Below are 27,951 nucleotides of genomic sequence, written 5' to 3'. Positions count from 1 at the left end.
CAAATTAGACCGGAGTTTGTACGAAATTATGATCACAACAAGGTGACAATCATGCACAGCTGACAATCAATACTTTCTATTCTGATACAGGTTAAGGGATAGGAGTAGACTGGTGATGGTTGCAACAGGGGACAGTTGCATCAAGCTTTATTTTCCCCATCAGTAACATGCTAGAGTGAAGACATTCATACTGCACATGCTCAGATAGACCCTGTCCCCAAAAGGAAGACAGAAGACACATTTAATATCTGCTGCTTTTTTTGTAAAGTTTTATAATGATCGGTATTTTTGTCAGACTGGTCTGATATTTTATATTAATTAATTTAATTAAAACTTACACACTCACCAGTAAGGTTGCATTTTTGTACAATAAATATATGTTTAATAAAAGATTGTAAATTGCAAATTGTTCAGTTCTTCCTGTCTTACACTGAAATATAGAGAGATAAAATAACATCTGTAACATCTGCATTTGGACTCAGTGTAGGCCTATATTCAACATATAAACAAACAAATCTCAACAACTGTTATTTAATTTAAATAACATAATTTAATATTATTAAATAAAATACATGAAACTATAGTATATTGTAAAGCAATTATTATTTTCACAATACTATGCTTAATAAGGAAATAACCAGAAGTCAATTAGGCAAATTTGATATATTTTTTACATGCTGCAGCTCTCCCTTGATTGTGTTGCAACTGTCTACAGGGTTGTGGTCAGTTGCAACATCTGACTTCTTCAATTCAAATAAAAATTGTGAACAATATGTCATATGTAATCATCTTTAAAAAGTTTGTGCAGTTAGCAGGTATTAAATGTAAAGATTTGCTTGGTCTAGTCCAAACAGTCTCCGAGAAACTGAGAGAAATGCAAAAAGTGTCCCAACCATCTCCACTCCCTCGTAGGCACAAGCTGTTATTGGCTAATTTTTACTTTCTACCGTGAGACTGTCCATGACAACGTCTTTATTCAGTTTTGGTTGCATGAAGCAGCTTTGCGTGTGCCTGTAGAAGCGTGTTCTTGTATTTCTTTGTGTCAAGGTGAACGTGTAAGATCCACACAGTAAGTGAGGTGTTACATTGCCTCTGTTTTTAGCAGATGACTTCTCACCTCAAGAGGAAGTCACTGGCGCTCACATCCTGCCTGCTGTAAAAGTGAATCCCAGTTTTCTCTTCCAACCATCACCTAACTCATTGCTGCTAATTATTTCCTGAATATAAAACTTCATTTGGCACTCTCATGGCTGGGAGTATTACTGTGGGTTATATGTGTATATGGTTGATGCTGTTAACACTACCTAGAAAAAAAACAATATTTTTATTCATTAAGTTTCACATATCGACAAAAATATTACACAAGGGTTATTTTGGTTTACAAGATATTTGCACCTGATTCATAATTAAACGTTCAATGGAGCCCGGTGTGGTTGAGGCCCTGGACAAGTGTCGTAATGACAACTGACAAACAGCACATTTTAATATAAATAGAATGAATTAGAATAGGTTTGGCTGTCTTGAAAGCCATAAAAAAAAGATCAAAACGCATATTTTAATAATGAACCCCAAGGTTCAGGTGTTAGAGATGCTAATTTTATTCCTCCTGCTTGTCAGGTAAGAACCAGCCATGGTGTTAAAAAGCAGGAAAAGTGTGAAATATGTAGACCTAAATAATGAATAAAAAGTAACTGCTCTCAGTGTGAAGTTATGTGGTCTACAATAAGGAAATGTGTCACCTCACTACCTCCATGCTCTCACCTGCCAAGGCATTTTTACATGCGTTTACACACATGTATACAGATCCGTGCATGCAAATGCGAACCTGAGAGAGCTGCAGACAACAGTACAAAGAAAAGCCAATTCCTGAATTACAGTAACACAACGGCCAGACTCCTGCATGGGTCAAGTTTTGCAAACCTACACCCGTCTGCACCCACAAAGCTGAGCACCAGAACCGACAAGTCAAATCCAGACAAACCTGGACTCGCTGATTTAAGTTGCACGACCCAACCCGTGATTAAACACAAATCACTCACTTGTCACTCACTTGTGTTCTTGGAAAAGTATCTGTCAACTGGCACAGTACCTGTACTCCTGCAGCTGTCGATGTGTTTCTTCAGGAACAATGTGCCTAGACTGCAGCTATCAAAAAGTGATACTTTTTGTCACTTTTTACAAGCAGCAAAGTTACTGACTAAGTTATTCTAACAGTCTCTGATCACACCAAATTTTTCCCAAACATCCCTCTTGGCCTTCGACGATGTATCATCAACAATTTATATATATACTCTATGTAAATATAACTTTTTCTTGTAACACACAGTAACTGCCCATTGCAGGACATGGCTGTAAACACATTTATCAAACTCTTATGTGGTCAAATAGGGTTAGTAACATTTTGAAATCTTTGAAATATTGTAACAAATACAATAGTGTCCTAATCAATTAAAAAAATGAAATATAATATTCATAAGTATATTTTCATTGGTGTAAAATCACATGAAAGTAAGAATCATTGTGTTTTTGTTACTTTAGAGTGAGCCATTTAGGGCGTGCATCCTCTTCCACAGAGGCCGCCACGTTGCACCGCCGTGTTTCTACAGTAGCCCAGAAAAAACAAACCAAACACTGGCTCTAGATACTTTCACGTTTTTTGCAAGTTTTGCAGCCACTGTAGGGTTGAGGTGTTTGCAATCTGCAAGGTCACTGCAAGACGCCACTGAATCCTGTTTCTTTAGCGCCTGGCACTTTTATACAACGGTCGCATTTCTGTTGGTACACTAAAACTACTTAGCTTTGATATTCGGTCATACAGCATCATTAATAAATGAATGAAGTGAAAGCAAGTGCATTAATGTCTCGAGCTGAGGACAACTAGGCCTCTCAGCCTTTTCACAACAGGCAGGCCAAGTTCATAACATACAGTAAACCTGGAGTGTGTTTAAGCTGCAATTTGCATAATGCTGACACGTCTCACGTATTAAAGCAAACTGCATACCGGAGCATGCAAGAGCTCTGTAGTACTCCCAAATTTATTTGCAATTTACGATCTGTGTGTAAAAACTGCAAACAGCTTTTGTGAAACAGTCCCAAAGGATTAGTGACCTCGCTGGCCTACTGGCAGCTGTACACATGGTCAAATTAATGACCATGGAAAACTAAACTCTGGGTAACACCCAGGCCCGAGTAGAGCACACAGGAAGACCACCGCTGGTGTTACGTCATATTTCATCCTCACTACTTCCCCTTTCTCCCTTGCCCCAAACAGGAAATAGTTCTGACACAAATCCCTGGGGCCTGTGTGTAATGAGGCCTGTACTGTACATGTGTGTGACTAAGTGTGTGTATTTAAGTGCACACACAAGCGGGTGTGTGTGCAAGGCTTGCATGTGTTTCGATCCGTCTCTTGTTTAGGACTTCTGTGCAGAAACACACACAGACATACACACACAGGTCTGAAAAGGTTATGGGAAAGAGTCTTTGGCTGCAATTCTAGGAGGCAGGGAGCGAAAGAGCAAGAGAAGAAAACAAGAGAAAGCAAGAAATAGAGGCTGTAAAACAGTCATACGTGTACATGAGCTGAAAACATACCATTCTTTTTTCTTTTTTTTTTCACATCCGTTCAAAGGCACATTCTGTTTTTTGACTCAGCCAGGCTGTTGTACAACCGAATATCAGGCTGCTCTGGATTAGATTTGACTAGAGAAGAATTTTACTGTCGAGGCAGAGCCAATGGAAAAATACCAGGGAGGGGCCTCATAAATAACTGGACCAATGACAGCTCATATCAATATTGAAGAGCAGAGAGGACAGAGGAAGCAGTGGCACAGAGGCAGAGGAAACATACAGGGAGATTAGTGGAGTGGGAAAAATACAGCGGTCCAAAGACACACAAGATTTCCGTTGATTGTCTTGATTTTGGTTTATTTTAATTACAGAAATGTTTACAGAGACTTTTTAGCATTTTATATGATAGTAAGACTGAAACAATTATTTCTATTATCAATTAACGTGCTGATTATGTTTTCAGTTAAGTAACTGATTAATTGTTTGGTATACCGAAGCTGAATTGAACGCTTCTGCTTCCTCATATTACTCAGCTAAGACCTTCACACTGAATGATGCACTAACTAACTAACTAACTAACTAACTAACTAACTTAGAGTAAGTAAGTATTAAATTTAGTGTTAAATCTGGGCAGCTGGATAATAACTGAATTATAGTTTAGTTAATAATCTGTGGGAAAACAAATAGATAGAGATAAAGACAGAGATAGTCAGTGATCATATAAAAAATTGTGGAAAGTAGCCAGCAGTTGATATCCAATCTGATATCTTTGAATGCACCATTTGCACTAGACCCTAATGTAACCAGAAAGAAAGAAAAACAGTCTTCAAAAAGCCGTCCATACATCATCCGGGTGCAAACCTTCCTTTAGTTTGTATCCATGCAGGCTGTCATCTCTTTATTTTTCTTTAAAGCTAAAACATCAGCAAAAAAGACACGACTGCTGCTATTTGACATGCTCAACATAGCGTGCATTCCCTGTGGAGCACGCTGGTTATTAGTGCACCATTCATCAACTCCTGTCATAATAACAGGATAGAGACCTGCCAACACTGAGCCACACTATACATCTACCCCACATTAATATGCATTTCAAAAAGCACCAGCTACTGATACACGACGACAAATCTATACAAACAAAAAGCACGACTACGCTCTGTTCGGGACGTTTATCCACAAGTGTGTGTGACAGGCAGGGAGAGATTGTAGAGGGCACAGCGGCTGTCAGCGATAAGCCCTGGGTGATAAACGACAGGGTGATGGAGGAATATATGTTAAAGTATTTTCTCACTGGTTCCTACATGTCTGTGAATGCTGATCAGTCATTACCAGTGGGTGGTATACAGTATGGTGTAGTAATCTGACCTCTGCTGGGTCTGTTTGATAGTGGGACACACAGTGTGATTTACTGTCACACTACATAAATAAATGTAAATACAGTCATCATGCCTTCAATCTAAAATTACCTCTCTCACTTTCTCTCTCTGCCTATGATTATATATAATATAAATATATTTGTACACTTATGTATTTGTTCTGTTTCATCAGTGGTTTCTAGACCAATCAGGAAAGCCAATCAGGTGAAGAAGTGGCAGGTCAAATATAGGTAGATTTTCCATTTGGTGAGTAAATATTGGAAGGCAATCTGCCACACTAGTTGGTAAATGTTTGCCCCAAAATAATTATGTAATAAAAAACTATGCTGAGAGTTTCTACCACATTTTGGTGTCATTTCTTCTCTGCTGTCTCTGTTGAAGTTTAACACACGGAGGGACCTCTTGGTGCATTAAGGTGCACCTCGTAAACTCTGAAAACCACATCACTTTGTATGGCAAAGCATGTGGTTGCCAGCAGGAACTTCAGGTCGCATCCAAGTGCACCTTGTAAACTCAAAAATTTATACCCGAATGGCCACCAAGTTTGTTTAAAAGAGGAAAGTTTAGTTTTTTTCTTATTTTCGTTTGTTGGAACAGGATACATAGAGCTACACCTGCCATTACTTTCTTGTTATTTCAGGACAGTATTTTAATATTTAGATGTTAAAATCAAAACAATATGCCGTTAATTTCTACATAGGCAGATGATAAATATTTTATTTCAAAAAATCTAATTCTTATGAGCAAACTCAACCCTATCCTTGTGCAAAAGACCCCCAAGTAGCCCAAATCTGACAATTTTAAGTTGCTTTATACATATATTCAATATACAACAATGTTGAATAGTTAAATAAATAAATAAATAATGCTACACGATAAATATAGGGTTTCAAATTGGCCCTTGATTGGTCTGTGATACCACTTTCAGCGAGTTCTGCTTGAAAAATCCTGATTGGAGCACCCCCACTTTAACACATTTGAACAAATCAGATAATTACTACTCGATGAGAAAATTCAAAGGTTAAATCAGATGTAAAGCATGTATGATTACACTGTTACGTGCTGATTCCAAAGTCAAGAATGAACATTCTCACCATTCTCATTTAAACATCTCTTCAAATGTTTAAATGAATGGGTTTTTTATTTATCCTAGGAGAGTTGTGTATAAGCTGTGAAATGAAATATATCAATGCTTAAGATTCAGTATGTTAAAGGTGCTGTTCTCTTTTTAAATAATGATGATAGCATAAATTGTTTTGCATTGATGGAGTGCACATTTTGCCGGTGTGATTCTAACTGAATGTAAAAGTATTGTTTTAAATCTCACCTCTCTGTCGGTCTGTATTTGCCGTTGCAGAGCAGGGTGGAGCCTTATGAAAAAAAAAAAATGCTAGTGAGGGAGTTGGGACGACGCGCGGCAGTAAATAATGACTGTCTCAATGCACACGAGATTTTAGATGCAGTAATAGCAGGCTGTAATATGGGCCAAATCTGTCCCCAAGGACAACACTGGATTAACCAACATCACTCAAATCACATAAACGTACATACACACACACACACACGCTGAACTACTGGTCCACAAATAAAGCTGACCCTCCTTCCCGCTTATCTAATAGAGGAGACTAAAAGAGGAAAAAAAGGAAGGAAGGAAGGGGCAAGGGAAGATAAGAGTGTGTGTGAGAAAAATGAGATCTAAAGAGCGAGAGATGGAGAGGGAGCAGAGAAAGAGGACAGGCGTTTCAATAATTCACAAACTCCTGCTTCATTTAGAATAGAATCAGTGCCCAAACTGGACCCGTGTGTCCTCCACACATGGCACGTCATCCACAGCGGGCTGGCTGGCTCGCTCATAAACCCTGCGCCTGTTCTGTGTATCTACATTTGTGCAAGAGCCTGCAAAAGGATGAGGGCAGCGCTGCCAACTATAGCAGACATGGATTTCTATTAAAGGAGTAATGTAGATTCATTAGTACGGCTGGTGCAGTGGGAGGAGGAGAGGGAAGAGGGCTGAGGAACAGACTGCACTACATCTTTACATTAGAACTCTTTTACCAAGTTTACAGGGTGTTCGGCACCTGAGTCCTCCCTACAACGCACAACAAACAGACCACAGCCACAACACCACTATCAACACAGTCTAAAAATACTCACTTCCACAAAGCTGGCAACTCCATGGCTCCTGGGTGTGTGTGTGAGTGTGTGCATGTATGTGTGTAGCAACAGAAGTCAATAGTCCTGAACATAGAAACAGACAGATGGATCCCTGTGTGTGTGTAGGTGTACTGCGTATGTCTCTTTGCATGTGTGTGTTTGTTTGTCTCGCTGCCGCAGTTAAGAGCCATGGGCCGTATTACAGAAACTTGCAGATCCTATCTTGTTTGGTAACCATGGTAATTAGGGTTAGGACCTGTTTTAGGAAAAAAGCCATTACAGATGAACAGTTCCGAAGTCAAGGTTTCTGTTCTGACTGAAAATAGGAGAAGTGTATTACGTAAGCACCCTAACTTCCCAAAATTTTAACTAACAATAGGTAATGGTCATGTCTAGCTGACTGATAGTAGCTATTAGACAACACAATTGATGCCATATACGGAGGAGACTGTCTGCCATCTTATCCCACTCTCTTTCTTTCATCTCCCAAGTTACTATTGTTGTAAATCTTCTAAAAAGAACATATTTTCATTCCTGATTTAGGAAAAAAGCTATTACAGACAGTAATAGCTATTACAACGGTTCCCAAGTCAATGTGTCTGTCAAAACCTAAGATAGGAGAGATTTTGGGAGGATGCTCGTGTAATACATTCCTAACTCCAAGATAACCTTCAAGCTGCGCTGACTTTTATATTTTCCACCTGTAGTAATAGCCAACTTACCAACTGGCTAATGGTAGTGTTACTGGAAATGTTTGCAAATAACAGCTAATGGTAGTATTTTTGCTAACTGTAGTGATCCCTAACAGCAGCTAAAAGTAGTGTTCGCTGTCAGGAGCTAACAGACAACACAATGGACGTTGGGTATGGTAGAGACTGTGTCTGCCATCTTTCTTTTATCTTACAAGTTAGCATTGTTATAAATTTCCCAAATACAACATCTTTGGATCGCTCTGCGGATGTTACCAAAACCTCTAACTCGACGGTCCTGAAGTTAAGCGCGTGCTGTTGTCCTTGCTCCATTTTTTTTGTATGTTTCAATGTAACTTTCAGTATGTTTCAATGATAACAGCCAACAGTTTCACTTGTTAAGCTCAGCGAGAAGAGAAAAGTAGTGTCAGTTGCTAGGTAACAAACATAAAAGTTGATAAGTGATGTTGCATTGAGTTTCTAACTTGAGGAGATGATGGATGAAATAAAATAAGAAAACTTTCTTAAAGTTAGCTAGCATTTGCCTCTGCGATCTAAAACTGGGGGTAAAAAAAACTATTTAATAAGACTCTTCTTAAGACCTGGGAAGTTTCTGTAATACGGCCCCATGTCTGCATGTTCATGCATATTCTCATGTGATGGGGAGATTTGCATGCACTGTCGCTTGCTTAATACTTTCCAGGAATTGTGTAGACTCATTTCAAAATACAGTGAAGACACTGGGAGGGAAACAAACACAGTTCTATGAAAGCTATTACTCGAAATATCGACCGGCTGAGGATAACAAGCAGAAGAATCTTACTGTTTTGTGGGTAAAGATTTCATCATATATAAATATATATATCAAAAAAACTTTCATTTAATCAGGCTGCAGCTCAAAAAGACCAGATGGGGACAAAAGAGAGCAAGAACACTTAAGGCATACAGGGGGCGTGTGTGCATGTGCATGTGTATGTGTGTGTGTGTGTGTGTGTGTGTGTGTGTGTGTGTGTGTGCAGCTACGACACACGTTTGTATTTGTAATGATTTACATGTGTGCCTGTGTGTGTATTTGTGTGTCTGCTCTTGTCATTCACGGTGACCTGCAGCAGCAGGCATCTCTGTTATGTAATCCTCGCTGTCAAACGCATTCACACACACCTCCGCACACACACGTACTGTACATACACATACACCTGCCAGCGCCTTCAAACAGCTCAGAGGTTATTCTCGAGTCGTGGTGAGAAAACCCTGCGCGCTATCTCAGCACAATCGAGACCAGAGGGTTCGTCCCTCCTGCAGCAGGTAAATAACTAACTAGTGTAATTAATGCTTCAAGTCTGAGGTCCCCTACTCATTCCAAGGGTGTTTTTAGAGATTATTTTAACTAATAACCTCTACAAGTGACATACAGCAGCCTGGTAACAGAATACCAAACATGCTTTTGATTCATGTCCTTTTTATCATGTTTTTTGCACATATTTATGAATGTGACATTATGGCAGTTCTCCTCTCTCACTGTGTATGTTTATGTAACCTCCCACGCGACAGTCAACACAGCCTACAGTTATGTACAGTGGCAGGCTCATGGCATTGTGCTGCTGTGTGATGTGTACAGCACGTTCCCTATCTGCGGCTATCACAATACCACATGAAGTCCCACCAGAGTGTAGCACCACACAACGGCACTGAATTATTGCTCGAGAGTAGCTGTGTTGTAGAACGGCATTCATGAAAGGTCTGGGGATTTCTGGCCAACAAAGACATTTTATTTATTTATTTGGTGAAAATATGTAAAGGACTGACAAGATTTATTTTCCTGAGTGTAGAACTTCTTCAGAGGCCAAAATATTTTCTACCAGATAAACCCCAACAGAATCGGGATGTGAAGATACATAAGGGGTCACAGAAATGTCCTAAATTGCAGATCTTAACTCTTTAGTAATGATGGTAATTAGGGTTAGGACCTGATTTAGGTAAAAAGCCATTACAGATGAACAATTGCTAAGTTTCTATCCTAACCTATGACAGGAAATCCTCTAATCTCTCAGTCTTAAATAAACTTTTAAGTTTAGCATTGTTGTAAATTTCCCAAAAAGGACATCTGTGTATTCCTCTATAATTGTTACCAACATCTCTAACTCATCTGTCTTGAAGTCAAAGGTAGAATCAGTAGGATTTGTCCAAGCTGTCTTTAAACGCACCAAAAAGATAGCTGATTGAGTCTCATTCACAGGATGTCAAATACCGACATTTTGGGATGTAAAATATCCCAAGCACAGCAAAATAAGGAAATACAGGCAGAAGACAGGGTCTCTGCAGATATAGACACAACCACACACCTCCAGTGGGTCATAAGTGACGACTGAATTATGTTTATATGAGTATACATTCTATTTTTTTAAGGAAAATGTTGCACATTATCCATTTAAATACTCATCTTTGTTGCTCCGTGCTTTGTATGTTGCAGAATATATAAAAAATACATATAAAAAACAGTTACAAAGTTGTTTAGAGCAGATTTCTGATGAAAAGCATTACTTATAAACATAATTCTGTAACTGTCTCTCAGGTATCAGCGTTGAACAATGTCTGCTGGCTATCACCCTGGACCACTCCATCAAAATCCCTCAACTGAAGCCTATGTGCCACTGTTACACCATTCAGGAAACCACAGGGCTCTACATTAGCCCCAAGTTCACTCCGTTCCCCCAAGTGAAGGAAAACTAGTTTTGCTCAATGGGCTATTAGCTCACACCTCTCTACGCATAAAAGGATTGAGCAGGGGAGCATAAGTGGATAGTATATAGGGATACTGGTAAGTGGCCATCCATCAACACTGCTGAACAGACTGCGCTGACAATTCTGTGATGGCAGCAGGACCTGATATGTATACAGCCCCATACAGTACAAGAATAATGGTGGGTTTTTTTTAGATAGCCAACCAGAATCCCAAAGCAAAACTTTTTGTTTTATAGCTGTTGTAAAAAGATCTAGACTAATCCTGCTGAGCACCAGACACACCGCACATTTCTACAGAAGCACGGCAGTTATGTTTGTGCGTGTATAACTGTGAAACAGCACATCATCCATAGCTGGCTCAAATCTGGTTTTAATAGGAAGTTTATTTGCCTCCGTGGCCCCTGTCAAGCCAACCTGACTGGTTTTCTCAAGGTAATTATCACAGAGGGTGGGAGGTAGTGACTGGAGCTAACAGCTCAGGTATCATATCATCAGATCACAAGCGCAAACCAATTTGCCAATTAGAAACACCACTCAGTGTCTGCTCAGCCATGCCAGCCACAAGAGAAAAAGAAAATTGACATAAATAGCATTAAAAAGCAATGGCTGCTAACTATTTAAGAGAGGGGGAGACAAGTGTGGTAAAGTCAACGGCAGGGAGTTAGAGAGAGCTGTGCAGAGAAAAGCAGAGGGAATCTGACAGAGAAATAAGGACACAGGGAGATGAGAGGGGGGGAAATGAAGGGAAAGTTGACAAAAAGAGAACAAGATAACAGAAGCATGAAGGCACAGAGACGGAGTAACACACAGAGAGAGACAGTGAAGTATGGAGAGCAAACGGTAGGTGAGCGAGTGGGTGGTCAGAAAGACGGCACTTTATCATAAAGCCTGGTTGTAAAAGCAATAAGCCCTCTATAGGTCTCAGCATAAGGACTTCCCAGGCCCCACAAAGGCCATCCCCATTCATCTTACTAAAAGCTGAAGTTGCTGAACTGAGCTCAACGCCTCCCGGGGGAAACTGTTTGTCATCATGAACTCCTGACTATTTCAGAACATCCAGGCATACAATCCATAAAAAAAAAACATCTGAGAGGACCACTTTTATTTGTTGCTTTTGAGGTGAGGAGACCATCTGCTTCTTTCGTTTCACCATTTAACAAGTGAAAATAAACAAAACTTTGGAGCTGAACTGAAACAGTTCCTTTGGGCTTTTTTGACAGCTTGAAGTCCAAACTATGTTCTGAGCCAAAGTTTGCGTTTTTGTTACACTGTGTGCATTTGATCTGATGTGTTTTGCTTTCACCTTGCAGTAATGTGAGCCTACTATACATACCTACTCCTTTTGTCATTATCTACTGTACTAGAGCTGTGCCACCCTATACTTGCAAGACCTTTTTTAAGATCATTATAAATGCAATTGAAGACCTACTTCATGTCCATCCTGGCAAAAAAAATTACTGTCGGTGTAGATTCAAATATTGTCACTAGGTTGCTAACCAGAGTTGCAGAAGTTAAATATTGTTAGTGGGCCACACTGGACTTAAGTGATGCTCCTAATGTGAATACAGAACAATACTGGTGATCACAAGTGTTTGGGGGACTTTTTATGACGTGACTCTAATGCCTCTAAAACCAAAGCTCCTAATTCGAGCATTTTCTTGCACAGGGTGCAGCGGGCTTCAACTTTGTCATTTTCAACAGGCTTGAACCGAGCACACATTTAAAAGCAAGACTGAAAACTGCAACTATATAAAAGTGATGTTAACTTCACTGGTCCAATAAATTTTGAAGACCTGACTTTTTAAAACTTTTTAAAACCCTGTGAATGCCCTGTGATTGGTTTGAAGACAGTGGCATGTTGTCAATTGAATTCAATTCAATTCTCTCATCCCTTTGGAAAATTATTAAAAGATGTTGAATGTTTTGAGAGTTTTGTCCTACTGACACTTCATGAAGTTGACGGATCAAACGTCAACTAAACATCTGCTCTCCTCTTCTCTCCATGTGTTACTGCAGGCCATTTGGCTTACAATGGCCCGCCAGAGCTTCCTGCAATTGGTCTGAAACCAAACCATGGCTCAGTTTGATCCCAGATGAGACCACCTCTTTCATAATTGGACCAAGGTTCAGCTGTTTGGTCTGTTTCACACCTGCAATTTTGGTTTGGGTCAAACTGAAAAGTCCAACGTCTGGACCAAACATAGTAGGTGTGAAAGGGCCCTAATGTCATGCATGCACTTTGTTTTAATTGTATGTAATTTGTCTTTTTTTCCCTGGAAATTTGACTTGATTAGTTCAGGTGTGTCATGATTGGTTTTCACAGACGATCCATGCATACCAGCCTTAAAAACTATCATAAACAAATTAGTAGGTCCTTGATTGTACAGATGACATTTGTGCCAAGAAACTACACAGGCACCTTGACTGACAGGAGAACCTGTAAATTATCTAATTTGCATGACTTCTCTGTCCCGTCTCCAGGTAATTATCATCCTCTGATGTGATCACTCCTGCCAGTTGCCACCCACCAGTCCCACTGCTGTATCTCCCCATACTTTCTCATCTCTCCTCGATTGTCTCTCTCTCTCTCGGTGCACTTATACCAGAGGTGTGATTGCATTAAGCCGCTGAGAGCGAGGGCATTCCCGGGGCTGCGCTAATGCACAGAACAGAATGTACAGAGTGGTGACTGTGAAGGAGAGCAGGAGAAAGGTTGGAGTGGGGGGCATCCATTACTATAATCATTTTACCTCACTTGAAAAGGTGGCTCTTAGAGTGGCTGCTGCGAAAGGGGGAAGACAGAGAAGACAAGAGAGCGAGAGAAAAGAGAGATGAGTGGAGGAAAAAGCCTCTCATGGCTGTTAGTAAATCTAAAGCGCAACTTCATTTTTCAACCTTTATTGCTTTCTCACATGAGCACCCAGAGCACCCACACAATAACCAAACACATTCCAGTAGTGTATTATTGTCCCCGTAGCGTGTTTGTAATATCCTTGAGGTATCCTGAGACACGCATTTTCGATGATAGCAATTAACACAACCAGTCAAAGCTCGACAGCAATCACAGCATTTAACATTATTCACTTTTCAGGTTAAAATGCACAAGCAATAAATCAAAAGAGCTAATCTCAAGACCTGCTTACAAACCAACGAGTGTATTCATACTATTAATACAATAAAACCAAAACAATAAAGGCCACACAAAAGCAATATGTTGCTCCATGCAAACAATGAGGGATATCTTTCAAAGCGGGGGCGGAGGACAGGGAATACCCTGAAGGAATAACATCTAATGCAATCAGATCGCTCGGGCCAATTAGTCGGCACTAGCCGAGCCAGAGATGATGTCAGTCATCATTACTCATTGCTTAATGCTATAAAGCAGAAGGGAATCAAGAGCAAACAAAGAAAAGAGCAACAAAAGTGGGTCGGAGTTAGGAAGGACAGTGGATTAATCACGCCAAAGGCAGACAAGCACTCTTCTGTGAATAATGGCACCCACACAGAGTAGAATTACACAAACACACACTGTTTTAAGTTCTTAAAACACACACTTTATCTACCTCTCAAACAGGAATTTAAGAGTAAATGCTTAAATATATTAAGTCACAAAGATACAGTACACAGCACAAAAATGCAGACACATGCATCCACCCCCATTCCCTCGCGTACACACACACTCATGCTCACAGACACACACAATGTTCCAGCCCATGTATGGCTCATTAGCAACGACCTACAGCAACATGTTTTTCCATGTTGATGGCTGAATTCCAGTCAATACCCCACAGCTCCACATGACATTTTGCATTTCACTTACACATGCATTACGCGCACATACACAAACTACTGAAGGCTGTCTCTTAATATTCACATGCCCACGCTCTGTACAGCGCACACACACACACACAGATGTAGACATGTACAGATGAAAGTATATGCAGACATGTTGAATCACAATAACACACTTGCAGAAAGACACAGAGTGATGTTTACGAGAACAGAGGAATGGAACAGAGTTGGTTGAGCCAAGCAGAAGTACACATGCTGATTAACTCCTATGGGGGAAGCCATTGCGCTGCGTACGGTTATTAAGCCTGACTTCAACATCGCTCCTTTGTAACCAGGCGGCAGCTGTATGGAACATAAGAAGCTTCTGCAGAGGTTTACTGTAACAGAGTTATTCTACTTCAATTGATTTTTATTTTGTGGTTCTCAGAGAACAAAGAGCAGATTTTATTCCCCCTGAAATTATTTTTTTACGACTGTATCAACCGTGGAAAAAAAAAGCTGTTTTTATCAATAGTATAACAAAATTGCTTTGTTGGATGATATTTGGCAGAGTAAGACAGAAGATGTATTGTGCTGCATTACAACCTTGCAAAAACGTTTATACTATAGTTTTTCAAGCTTTGGGTTTGGATCATGTATGAGATGGCTTAATATGGAAAATTACCTGTTTGAATGTATATCTTTTAACTGATACACACCTGTCTTGAGTTGAGTAGCTGTAAAATGGTGGAAAAATAGGTTTCCTTTCCTAGAAATTCTTCACAATAAAACTCCCCCGTTATTTTATTATATAAAAACTTCTATTATGAAGCAACAAATGCAATGAAAGAGGCGCAGGAGAGAAAGTAAACCTCAAACCACAGAGAGTCAGTCAGAAGCTACGTAAGTACTGATAGCTGAACAAACACTTTTAAACACGGCTCTCTCTCTGCTCTCCTACATACACAAGCTGAGCCTCACAATACATGCTTGTTTGAGTGGTAGAAGCCGGGTCATCACGCCATGGTCGACGTGCTACCTGGAAGCCTACACCAAGAGAGGTTCATCTGTGATCTGGCACAGCTCAGGGCATTATAAATAGTAATGAATGGTTTGACTCAGCAAGGCAGAAAGTGCCAATGGAAAAGCTCATGAGATGAATATGCTAATTTGTTAGATACACTTTAAATTAAATCCAATTAAGAAATATTAAGCCTAAATGCTTCATGCTACTTTTGTAACCCAAAAAACTCCAATGTATTTAAAGTGGAAACTGACGACTTTACAAATCCCCTGATCCTGTTGCAAAGACAACCAGATTGCTTTCTGTTTTGTGAGCCCAGCTCCATGAAGAAATGATCAACACCACTTTAGAAATAAGAGGGAAAAAAAAGAAGGATGCTCCCCAAAGAGGTACACAGAAATTGTCACAATTTTATATTAAATTTGGAAAGAGACATTGGTTGAAACATTCAAATAAATCCTATTCAAAAGCACTTTTTGTGTTCTTCACTTCTCTCTTGCTGAGAGTTTCTAGTACCTGCACAATAGGCAGTCTCAGGTCAGTTGAGAATGTCTCTCTTTTCATTCACTTCACTCCTCTGCTCTCTATCTCTCTTTTTCCCTCTTAGTAATTCAGAAAAACCAGCAGTCTGGATGAACTCAGCGACACTGGGCAAGGTAATTAACTAATTGCTTAGTGTGCAGAGACGGCGTGTGTGGAGCGTGTTTGAGGAGAGTAAAGACGGTGAGACAAAAGTGAGACTGAGACATGAGAGACTGGGAGGCGGGCGGGGATAGAGGACAGAGGAGACAAGGCAGAGAGAAGTCACAGAAGGAAAAAGAGAGATACAGATTAAATGCGTCGTGATTTAATTAATTCCTTCTCCTTGTCTGCGTCCGGTACCATATTAGAAGAGAACACTTTCATTTTACGATGCAAATTCTCTTGGTTCGTTCCAATAATCCACCGTCTCTTCTCTTCCCTTCTTTCTTTTTTCGCCACCTCCTATCCTTGTGTATCTTACTACTTTCCCACTGCCCCTCTCCTCCTTCCCTTCTTCCCCCTGCTCTCTGTCTCTCTCCCTCCTTCGTTCTGGGGCAGCTGCTGTAGCAGTTGGCAGTCTCAGGTGTGTGTATACGTGTGTGTGTGTGTGTGTGTGTGTGTGTGTGTGTGTGTGTGTGTTTCCCTTGCTCTCCAAACCCAATTCAATCCTACTATGAGAGCGGGGGCCCAGATCAAATAAAGCAGAGCGCAGCTATTACAAGAAAACAGAGAAGGGGAAATCCATGCTCACACACAGAGAGGGAGACAGGGGGACCTCTCCATTTACTCAGGTTGTTTAACCCTCTCAGGGGTGCAATGTGCACAAAATGTTACAGGTTTCTTACTACAGGAAACTTATTCGAAGTTTAAAGTAATTTCTTATATTGATGCTAACCTTAAGCTGGCTAAAAAAACATGTTTATACAAAACTCAATTCCTAAAAACTTGGGATGCTGTGTAAAACATGAATAAAAACAGAAAATCCTTTTTCCAGTTCTCAAATGTTTACTGAGTGTTTCTAAAAGAAAAGGTGATGTAACACAGTGGTAAACATGCCCCTGTCCAAGCTTTTTTAGACATATTGCAGGCATCAAATTTAGAATAGAATTCAGAATTCAGGATCCACATAAATAAGTTTTTTTTTTACTGCAATCTAATGTCAAGCAACAGGGACAGGTTCAGTTTACTTCATACTGCGTACTTTGAATGATACCCCCTGGCGTTGCTGGACATCTTAAGGCTCCTCTGAAGCTTTATTATAGAGAGCATTGCTGGGTTAATTGGTAATTTGACATCTTTGAGATTACTGTGAGTCGTTGCTGCAGGCTGCATTGAGTCTAAGCATGAGAGAGTGGGTGGGAGTCATTTCAGTTTCAAATGAAAAAGGAAAATCAATCTCTGAAAATATAAAGTTAATATAAAGCTGTCAGATTTCCCCTGCAAGACAAGTTTAGCCTTTCTCTTGGAACATTAAATATCACAGCCTGGTTGTGCAATATTGAAATCAGGGCCAAGCATATTTTACAAACATGCCCCAGGTTTTATCTGAATTTAAAGATACAGCCAACCTGTAATGTAAGAAACTTAATGAGTGGATCAATGTGATGCTTCCAGCCCGGTAACAGCAGGCAGGAGGCTGATCTCGTTCCTGATTTCAGTGAAATCTGTACAGTGCTAGAGTCAGTAGAGCCTGAACAGTAGAGTTTTATGTTTATTTTTTGGGTTGGTAATTTAATTTTAATAAATTTCAGGGAAGTTTCCTGGAGAGAAGTATGTAATTTGGTATCAATTGAGCAGAAAACCCCACATAAGTATTTGCTCCTTATTCAATTATTGTTGTGAACTTAATTTTCCATATAAATAGAATTGTATGCTTTCCAAAATTTGCCATGATTTGATGACCTACTGTGACAAAAAGACTTACAAGTAGTTCACTGGATTTACTTAATGGGAAGTGGACCAACTGAACACTGCTTCCATTTTGCCTGTAGTACCAGTACCTAGCACCAAATACATATTGTTTTGTTTTGTTTTCAATAAACTTAATAGGAAAGTATAAATAAACCATTAAGAATTTACAGACCTGTAAGATAAAGTTGTGTAAAATATACATTTATGTCTCCACATTCAGAAATTACAGATGAGTAAACCTGTCACTTTGCAGCAGAGTACTGATTTATAGTAACATTTCTTGTCACTGTGTCTTGAGATTTTATTTTAAATATGACAAAACCAAATATTCAGAATCGAGATATTCTTGAAGACACGCCTGGAGAAAACAGCGGCCAATAATTCAACTTGAAATGATTTTCATGAGTATATAGTCAAAGAAAATTGGTGACAGCGACCTGTCGTAGGAGTCATGTGCAGTTTGTCTGTTGTTATCCAAACCTATTTGACTCCGTCTTCCTGTTGCAGTCATTGATCACTTTGCTGTGGGAATACTTCTTGGTAACCATTTCCATATCAAAGTGCTTCTTCTTTATTCCAGTGACAGTACGGCACTCAGGTTACATGGCATTAACAGCGCTTGTTATTTTTTTCCATTCGGTGGTTTTAGCAGGTTCCTAAATTCTGCTGCTGATGCTGTTGAAATTATACACTCTTCTTTATGGATCTCTGAAAGCAGGTATTCTCCGAACTCGTAAAGTTCTTCTTTTACTCTTTGATGTCATTTTCATGAATGAACACATCCTGATGAATGGGACAGGGCATGTAGCCTTATATGGTATTATCAGGGCATTTATTATGCTAATTCACAAGGCTTACACACATGCCCTCAAATATGCACAGCTGGATCATTTCCCCAGTGATCTGAAGTCAGGAGCGTTTTCTAAATCTGACATGGCAAACTCTAATGAGGCAACCACACGACAAAAAGTGTGAGAAAGTCAAGATGGGAACACAAAACTGTACTTGCATGAGGGCCAAGGTTTTAAAACAGATCACTTAAAAGTTACGTAGCTCAGACCTGTCAAAAACAACGCCATGTATGGTAAGCCAACCAGGAGCCACATTAACACCATCTTAATAACTCACATTCATAAGAAGTTTATTATTCATGACTTGCCATGTTAGCTGTCTAGTATCATGAGTTTACTTAACTGTAAACCATGCAGGATACAACACAAGGCACATGCCAAACAGCTTAACACACATGTCAAGTCTTGGGTGACTGGATTCTGACTCCACATCCTTAACACACAGAACTGGATCCATCCCCTATATAGATGATGAGTGACAGTCTGTATATGGTTCCCCCATTAACAGCTATTTTCTGACATGTGTTGATCACCACGACTTGCCGCCCAGCGTCATTGTTTGAGCCTCGAGACTGTCAGCCCTCCATCTGCTCATTTCTGAGGCTTTCTGCTCAGAGAAAGGCAACTGTCAACAGCGATTTTATAAAAGAGAGAGGAAGCAGAAAGAAAGAAGGAGGGAGTGAAATGTGTAATTTCCATTCAGCAAGACTGATGGGTGAAGAAAGGAGGAGACAGGGAGGAGAGAGGAGAGCGGGAGGGAAAGAAGGCCAGGGAGAGGTTTAATCTTTGTGAGTGAGTGAGAAAGAAACAGCAAAATCCACTTAAAAGCCTACTTTATATGCAACATTTTTGTTTAATTATCTACATTTTTTTTTGCATCTGTTTCATCTAAATCTTACCTTTCCTTTATTTTTTTTTCTCTAAAAAGCTCTACTGACTTTACAGCCCCCCTCGCTGCTCTGCTCTGAATTGGTACAAAGTTAAATTAATAAACTAATTAGTCTGCACTTCAAAACATATTTGTATAGTTACACAGCAAGTCCCCAAGCACACTGAAGTACCTCACAACAAAATCTAATGATGCTTTTGGTGAGTCAAGTATAACTGCATGTTGCTGAAGGGTTATAAACAGTAAACTGTTTAGTCAAAAGTCAGGAGGTACGCTGCGAGAAACAAGACAGATCGCTTTGGGTTTTTTGTGTTTGTGTGTAATCTCTTTCCCTTACTTTTTATCTGTGAAACAGGGTAGACTGGGGACAGCTGCAACAGAGGCAAGCATATCTTACAAACACGCCCCAGGTTTTATCTGGATTTAAAGTTATAGCCGACCCGTAATGTAAGAAACTTAATGCATGGATCAATTTGACGCTTCCAGCCCGGTAACAGCCGGCAGAAGGCTGATCTTCTTCCTGATTTCTGTGAATTTTGTACAGTGCCAGAGTCAGTGGAGCCTGAACAGTAGAGTTGACCAAGTTTTATGTTTATTTTTAATAAATTTCATGGAAGTTTCCTTGAAAGAAGTGTGTAATTTGGTATTTATTGTGCAGAAAACCCCACACAGGTATTTATTCCTCATTATTATTATTATTATTATTTTAATTTGTTTTTTTAATTATTATTATCATTATTATTGTGAACTTAATTTTCCCTATAAATTGAGTTGTATGCCTGTATCAAATTGAAATACAGAGATAGATTAGCAGCTGTAACATCTGCACATTGACTCAAAGCAGGCTTTTGTTCTAATATTATTGTAAAACAATACATATTCAAATAAATATTGTGAAAATATGTCGTATGTAAACATCACAAAATGGTATGGGTAAGTAGTTTAATATGTAAAGATTTGGTTGGTCTAGTCCAAATAGTTTCTGAGTAACTGAAAGCAATGCAAAAAGGGTTGCAAACATCCCCAGTCTCCCCTATATCTTCCTTAAAAATAATACCCCATCTGAGACGCTGGGAACAGCAAGCAGCAGGAGACAGAGGAGACAGGATTGGTCACAGCAGAGTCTAAGGACAGAGGAGAGGACAGGAGGGGAGGAGAGGAGTAACAGACGTGTTCAATGAAACCAAAGGCAGGGATTGGCTCCCTCACTGTTCTCACTGTAAGCTCTTCTATTCATTCTGCGCTCCCTCATAGGAGAAAATGGAGCTTCAACACACAGCTGGTGAGACGAAGATAAAGGACTGACGGAGGAGCTTCAATAGATACAGTGGAGAGGAAAAAGAGGAGGGAGGGAGAGGAGACGGGAGACAAAACTGAGTGGAGAGACATCAGTGGGAGGGTCAGCGTGAAGAATAAGACAGCAAAGAATGCAATCAAAAGACAAATCACGTGAATGGAAGAAGAGGGGTAGGAGCTCAAACAGGCCCCAAAAAAGTTTATCCTCTGGGTCACATAAACCCGAACACACAAAAGCACATCGGTTCTTCTGACTATGCTTTAATACAGCTATAACAAACACAAAATACTCAACAACCCTATTCTAGTAAAGGGTTTTCCAGCCTGGTGTCTGGACCCCCCCAGAATTAAGTTCATTTTTTCTGATTTTTTTGGTAAAATTCTGAATTCTCTTCTTCAGGCTTTTTAAAATCTGGAAGACGAAACTGTAGATCAGATCATCAACTGGTCACAGGGTCAGCGGTTCACTCTAAGTGTCCTTGGGCAAGACACTGAACCACAGTTTGCTCCCCAGCCAGTGGTAGACAAATAAGGAAGCGTACACAAAATCAAACATTTGTCGCCTTTTAGTTCTGGGCCACTCTGTGTTCTGACTGTCTTTTAACTAATGAGCCAAGGTGTACAAGCATGAAGCTTTATGGCCTGACAGGTAACTAATTCTTTGGACAGTTTTGGTGACTTTTCATCCTGCATCATCATACATCACATGGACTCGAGTGTGAAAATCTAATTCTGGTGACAGAGAGCAAGTCATGCTCTATCATATCCAGTGTCATGTGAAAGTCGAAAAAGAGCATTATTAGTCAAGACTACAACTGGAATTGGTTAATGATGAATTATGACAGACCTTTAGAAAATGGGTGCCTTGTCCTGTAATATTATGAGCATAATAGTTACTCTGTGGTCACAAAAAACAATGAAATAGAAAAAAAAAACTTCAATCAAAAAACCTCTCATTTTCCTTTTTAATTCCTTTCTGATTGATCAGGAGAAATCCCAGCAATCAAATGCTCATGCATATGTGTTGCTATGGTTACAGAACGATCTTGTATACATATTATTATGCAGACTTAACAGTTTACCATCAGCAGACAGATTTAATTGTAATTTAGCTTTTGAATTAATGCTAAAATAACAAATCTGCTATCACAAAGCTCCACTTCGGTGCAGTTTGTTCGACTTGCGTCCTACCTGAGCAGAGGAGGCAGAGCTACTTGGGCGGAGTAGGTGGAGCCTGCTGCTCAGTTGAGAGCTGACGACCGACTGGAGCTGCAGTTCCTGGTGTGAAGTCTGGATCTCTCCACCGTTGGGAGGGAAGCGTTCCGGGTGCCTGCGCCGTCTGTCCACGTCTGTCTGTCTGCAGGTGCTGTCACCATTCCCTACGGGAAAACACAGAGAGAGCGTTATCACAGTGTTCCTCTATCTTATTCTACACATCAGCCGGAAATAATATTTCTCCTGATATGATTATTGTTCGTTCTAGCTCAATTATCACTGCATAATAACCAAATTACCTGCCATGCAATTACAATCATCAGCTTAACCTTCAGCCAAGTGTTATTTTCCACAAACGATTTGCTTTCAGTTTTAATGGCACTTGTGAAGACGTGCATCCAGACTTTACTGATCTTTCTAGTTAGCTCTCCAAGTCAGCTAGATAGTTAACTAATCTCTCAGCACTGACTTTGATCAAAGAAAATGAAAAACATCAAAAACATCATAACATAAAAAGAAACATAAAAGCAATATTAAGGGGCGAGTTCAGATTATTTGAAGTAAGGTTGTACGCGATACTCATTGATTGTCTGTGAAAATATCCTGCAGTAGATGAAGGTCGGCATGAAGAGGCAGAGAGGAGTACCAGCACAGAAGGTTGTCAATGTACTTCTGTGGATGGTGTCTGCAAAAAGAACATATTTTAGCCACTTAAAAAGGTCCACCTTAATAAACATCAATGGTGGTATGCTATATTTAGAATATATTCACTGCCTAACTTTGCTGTTAGCAGGCTTCTTCCACTGTTGTATATGCCAAATTATTGCTCTCTCCAAACCAACCAAACCCCAGTGAAGAAATCGGGTCATTTTACCTCACAAAACCCCAGAGTTGCTGGTCTTCAGCTGCCTCAGTCTGTTAGTTTGTTATGTTTTTGAGTGCCTTTGGTGTTTTTAAAAGGATAATTTAGATTCACCAAAGTCACACAATAACACAAACAAACTAACAGATCAAGGCAGCAGGAGACCAGCCACTACCGTGTTCAGCAAGATAAAAATACTGATTTTGTCTATGGAGTTTGGTTGATTTGGACAGAGCACTATTTGGCTTTTATAATGGTGGTTTCCCATCAGATAAGGCTATGTAGGTGGCCAAGTAAAGTGGAGAAAATATTTTTAATATAGCATACACTTAAACTGACATTTTTTTTTAGTGGATCTTTTTTTGGGTGGCTAACATAGCTTTTCTTATTGACCCTGTCCACAGTAGTGCAATGCTCAGCTTCTGCTCCTTACTTCCATTTACTGCAGGTGATATCCTGACTACCGATAAGTACCTCAAACAATCCTGCTTTAAATAATCCAAACTATACCTTTAATGTGGTGATATCTGTAGTGCTTTGCTGCTACATCAACACATCAACACACCAACACACAGGTGACAAATGTGTATCTAAAAAAATATTCATATAGACAACCTGTTGATTTGGATGCGTATTGACTGCCACTCCAGTCTTCTGACAGAGATTTGACAGAGCCCCATGTTCACAAATTACATCATGCAAACAGTCGCTCCTCCTTCATGAGATCTTAATTTGTGTACAAGTCTGTAAAACTGCAAACCATCTGTAAATGTCTGCACTTGTGATTTTACACAGTGGCTATCACTGTCTGCCTGCTCTTCCCTCCCTCTCTCTGTCTCTCTCTCTCTCTCTCTCTCTCTCAGGAGTATTCAGAACAAACACCCGTGCTATTTATACACTGATGCCCCATCGGCATGGCAACCACGCTTTGTTTACCCGCATGAGACACTGGTTTGAGGCGTGTGTCCTCCCTTTTTTTTTGTTTAAATAAAAACATAGTTATTTGAAGGCATTTAGGTCTCTTTCATGAGCTCGGCTGGCTGGCTTTCCAGTGGACAATGTTTCACTTTGACCAAATGCCTCCGGTAAACTGAGAGCTATTATGATGAAATGGAAAGCTGGTAATAAAAGTAGTGCTTCTGTGGAAACTAAATTGCACTTGTTTGTTGGTTTTCTCGTGTTTTTGGGTCATAGCCTGACAGAGTTGTTGTTAAAATGTTAAAATAATTTTATGCTACAATGGATATGTGACTGAGTACACGCTGATTCAATGCAGTTTCATAAAACTCTATCATATAAACGGATGTTTAACACGATAAGAAACATATTAGTACAATGTATATGTATCCTGTAACATCTACAACAACACTACGAGTATATAAGCTCCTCTCCTTTTCTACTCTGCACATATATCTTTCAAGGAAATAAATGCTATTTTAAAGTCCCATACACTCTAAGAAAAAAGTTCTAATTAGAACCATAAAGGGTTCTTTGGCTTGGCCCCCACTGGAGAACGCTTTCTGGTATATAAAACTTTCACTGGGAACCCTTTCAGAGGGTACTACCTTGAACCCAACGTAAAGGGTTATACCTAGAACCATCTCTGAAAGCTTTCACCTAGAAGGCCCTATGAAAGGTTCTACAGAGAACCCCTCTATGCTGTAATGGTTCCACCCAGAAACCTTTCTGGGAATTCTATCGAGAGCCTTTCCACTTTCCTCAGGGGATAGCAAGAACTCAGGCAGGGGGTTCTACCAAGAACCTTTTTATATTCCAAAGGTTTCATGTACAACCCGCCTGGATGGTACTACAAAGAACCATCTTACATTGAGACCCAGACCATAATGGGGTTTTTTGCCAGGCCCTATAGGAGAATAATTTTTGGTTCTTGGTAGAACATTTTCTAAAGGTTCCACTTGGAAACCTTACAGAAATAAGGGTCCGTACGGGCTGAGGTTCTACCCAGAACCATTAGCTTCAGAAGAGCCATTTCTTGAAGATAGGGTCCATCAAAGGTTCTTTGTAAGACTAAAGGTTCCATTAAGAACCATTTTCACCTAAAGAACCATTTTAGACAGAAACAATTTGTCAAGGGTTCTTTGTATCATAGTATAAAAGGGCTCTCAGAAGATCCTCCCATGTGGGTTCTCGATAAAACCCTTGGAATATAGAAGGGTCCTTGGTGGAAACCCTGAGTTGGTTCTTGTTTGCACCCTTAGAGGGTGGAAAGTTACTGGCTAGAACATCATATAAGGCTTCTCCTTTGGAACCTCTCATAGGGGGCTCTGGATGAGTTCCAAGTGGAGGTTCCACCAGGAACCACAAAGGGTTCACCTATGGGGATGATCTGAAGAACGCTTTATGGTTCTAGTGACCTCTTTATTTCTAAGAGTGTATCTAGCTCCCAACATACAGGGTTATACCTAGAACCATCTGTGTTCCACTTAGAACCCTCTATGAGAGATTCGTGAACCCTCGTATGGTGCAATGGTTTCATATTCCTAGACTTGTATCTGAAACCTATCTAGGCGGGTTCTTAATTGAACACTTTCTCTTACAAAGAACCCTTTATTCAAAAACAGTTCTGGGTACAACTTCAGCCCTTCAGGAGGAACCCTTATGGAACCCTCATTTCTCAGAGAGTACAAAAAGACTTACAGATCCAGCACTGTTCAAACTTCTGTTTACAGCTACTGTGCAAAGCAGTTAATCCCAAACTACTCCAGTGACCCTGGAGCTGAAGGCTGTGGTATCATGTGTCACCCAGGCATCAGTATAACCTTGTGAAAGTGTTGCAGACTAAGGGGTTAATATTCCCTGGGTGAGTAAATGTGGTAAAGTGCCTAATTTGATGCACTAGCACAGAGAAGAAATGCTCAGTTCACCCATCCAACACACTCTTCTCATTTACAGTAACCCCGGAGGCTGTTACCATAGAGACAAACACATGTCCCAAGGTCATGAGGTTGAGCTGAGCATTAAGTTGAACCCTGAAACAAGGCATCGCCTTGGCAACGCAAAATCAGGTCAGATGATCATGTGACAAACGAGGCCCTGGGGACAGAAACTGATACTAAAGCACAGTTTTTCTTGTTTGTACTAAGTTGACACAAACTTAACAAACATACAAACAAAGGAGCATGCAGGCGTGTCAAACCTGTAAGAACACCAGGTGTACACATATAAATACATACATACAGTGCTCAGAGTCACGTACACAAACTGTATAAACACAAAACACTAGAAACATTTGTCACGCAAAGACAAACACAGAGTCTAACATATTGTATAAATGCTATTGGAGAGTCTACGCACATTAAGCTGAGCATCTTTAAAGGAATAACATGTAACATTTTTTGCACTGAAATTCGACATTTGCAAAAGTTGTGCTCCTTCGTGTAAAAATGTCTAAAACCAACCAGAACTGTGATTGCAGTATATATTTTATTATGTATTTTATAATGTACTCTGCTAATCGGGAATCAGGAAATTTACTGGATGCTCTATGCTTGATGCTACAGACACATTTTGTTCAACACTTAAACAGTATTGAGGTTCTATTTGCACTTTAGCTTAACAACTTTTAACTGTAGTCACTGTATACAGTACTATTAGCGTAGATTAACGGCTTAATTTGCACAGTAAACACACCTGACTCTTCACCACATGCAATGTGAATCTGGAACAACAACCTGCAAAAATGGTGAGAAAGGTCTGGAGTAGGGATCGTGAAAATGCAGTATGTGAACTTTGTGTGTGAACAGAAGAGGGGGAGAGCTTATGCATGAGCAGAACCCTAAGAGCTGATGTGGAGGCTCTAATAGTCAAGCCACCAGACTAACAATAAAGCAGTACATGGAAAAGTGTGAAAATGTGTAGAGAGCAAACTTTACAAAACAAAAAAACTGTTGAAAAGACTGGACATGGAGACACACGTGGCACATGAACTACATGTTTCCTGGAAAAGAGTAATTTAGGAAGTCATAACCTGCTTTAAAAAAATTTACTACCACCAATAAAATCATCGCTTCTCATTCCTTTCTACAATATATTTCAGTTATATCTAAGGCCCAAAAGATGCTGGATATTTGGGGCTGATGCGAATAACGATATTGAAAAAAATAAAGTCAGTGAGGTCAGTGAAACACTACACTTCCAATTTTGTAAGAATTATGAATAATAAAACAGAAAATATATACATTTATTTATTAAACTTCTCTTAAAAAGGAGGTCATAAATACATAAAATGCTGGGTTAAAAAAAAATAAATTAATAAAAACATTAGAATTACGCTCTGCAAAAAAATTATAGTCGTCAGTTAGGATTTGCTTGTAAAAGATCATCCCATATGACAAAAATGGCACTGTGACATTCATCAAGACTTACTGTTTGCTTATTGTTTATAATTATAACAAAGTAGCTATCATTAAAAATATTATGATGTACTAATATTTTTTCAGAGTTAGACTCAGTAATAACTAAAGTTTAATTTGCTATAAATAGTTTTTACATAGTTTTTTCCACGAGCAAAGAAAAAGAAATGGCAATATACAAAACACAGTACAACAAATCAGTACTGGAAAAAACATGAAAGAAATTTTCATATCAGCACATATATAGTAACACCGATATGGAGTGAGAGAGCTGTGATTGGCCAATATTAGCCCATGATAATGGCCCACTGATATATTTGTCTGGTTCTAGTTGTGCCAATGTGTTAAAATCCTCTCATAAATCAATAGATACCTTTGATCGGTTTTAAAGTTAAAATCAATAGAGAGACAGAGCTTTCACCTGGATTCACCTTGTCGCTCTGTTTCATGGAAAAGACAAAGAGTGGTACCAATATTGTGAAAAGTGTACACATGCACACAGGTTTGTAAATACACACACACACACACACACACACAACTGCAAGTTTTTCCTCCTACTCAGCAGGCTAGGATTCAGTTCCCTGTCTGTCGCACAACGCTCTCAATAATACTGGCAGCCTGAGTGTGCGTGTGTACGTGTGTGTGTGTGTGTGTGTGTGTGTGTGTGTGTGCATCTCCATGTGTGCCTATGAAACCATGCCCTGCC

The 27,951-nt window shown here is 39.7% G+C and overlaps 1 long non-coding RNA gene across 2 annotated transcripts in view; it reads right to left on the bottom strand.

Moving 5' to 3' along the window:
- The window catches only part of LOC146313057 (uncharacterized), a 114,294-nt gene that overhangs the window by 52,840 nt on the left and 33,503 nt on the right, over window positions 1–27,951 (bottom strand). For both annotated transcript variants that reach the window (XR_014772024.1, XR_014772025.1), the window contains exon 2: window positions 21,987–22,174. This is a non-coding gene — a long non-coding RNA (uncharacterized LOC146313057). The remainder of the gene's footprint in view (window positions 1–21,986; window positions 22,175–27,951) is intronic.

Source organism: Lutjanus erythropterus, chromosome 16 (assembly GCF_056507025.1).
Source record: "Lutjanus erythropterus isolate fLutEry1 chromosome 16, fLutEry1.hap2, whole genome shotgun sequence".
In the NCBI taxonomy this organism is placed as follows: Eukaryota; Metazoa; Chordata; class Actinopteri; order Lutjaniformes; family Lutjanidae; genus Lutjanus; species Lutjanus erythropterus.
This window is presented reverse-complemented; position numbering and strand designations above follow the sequence as displayed.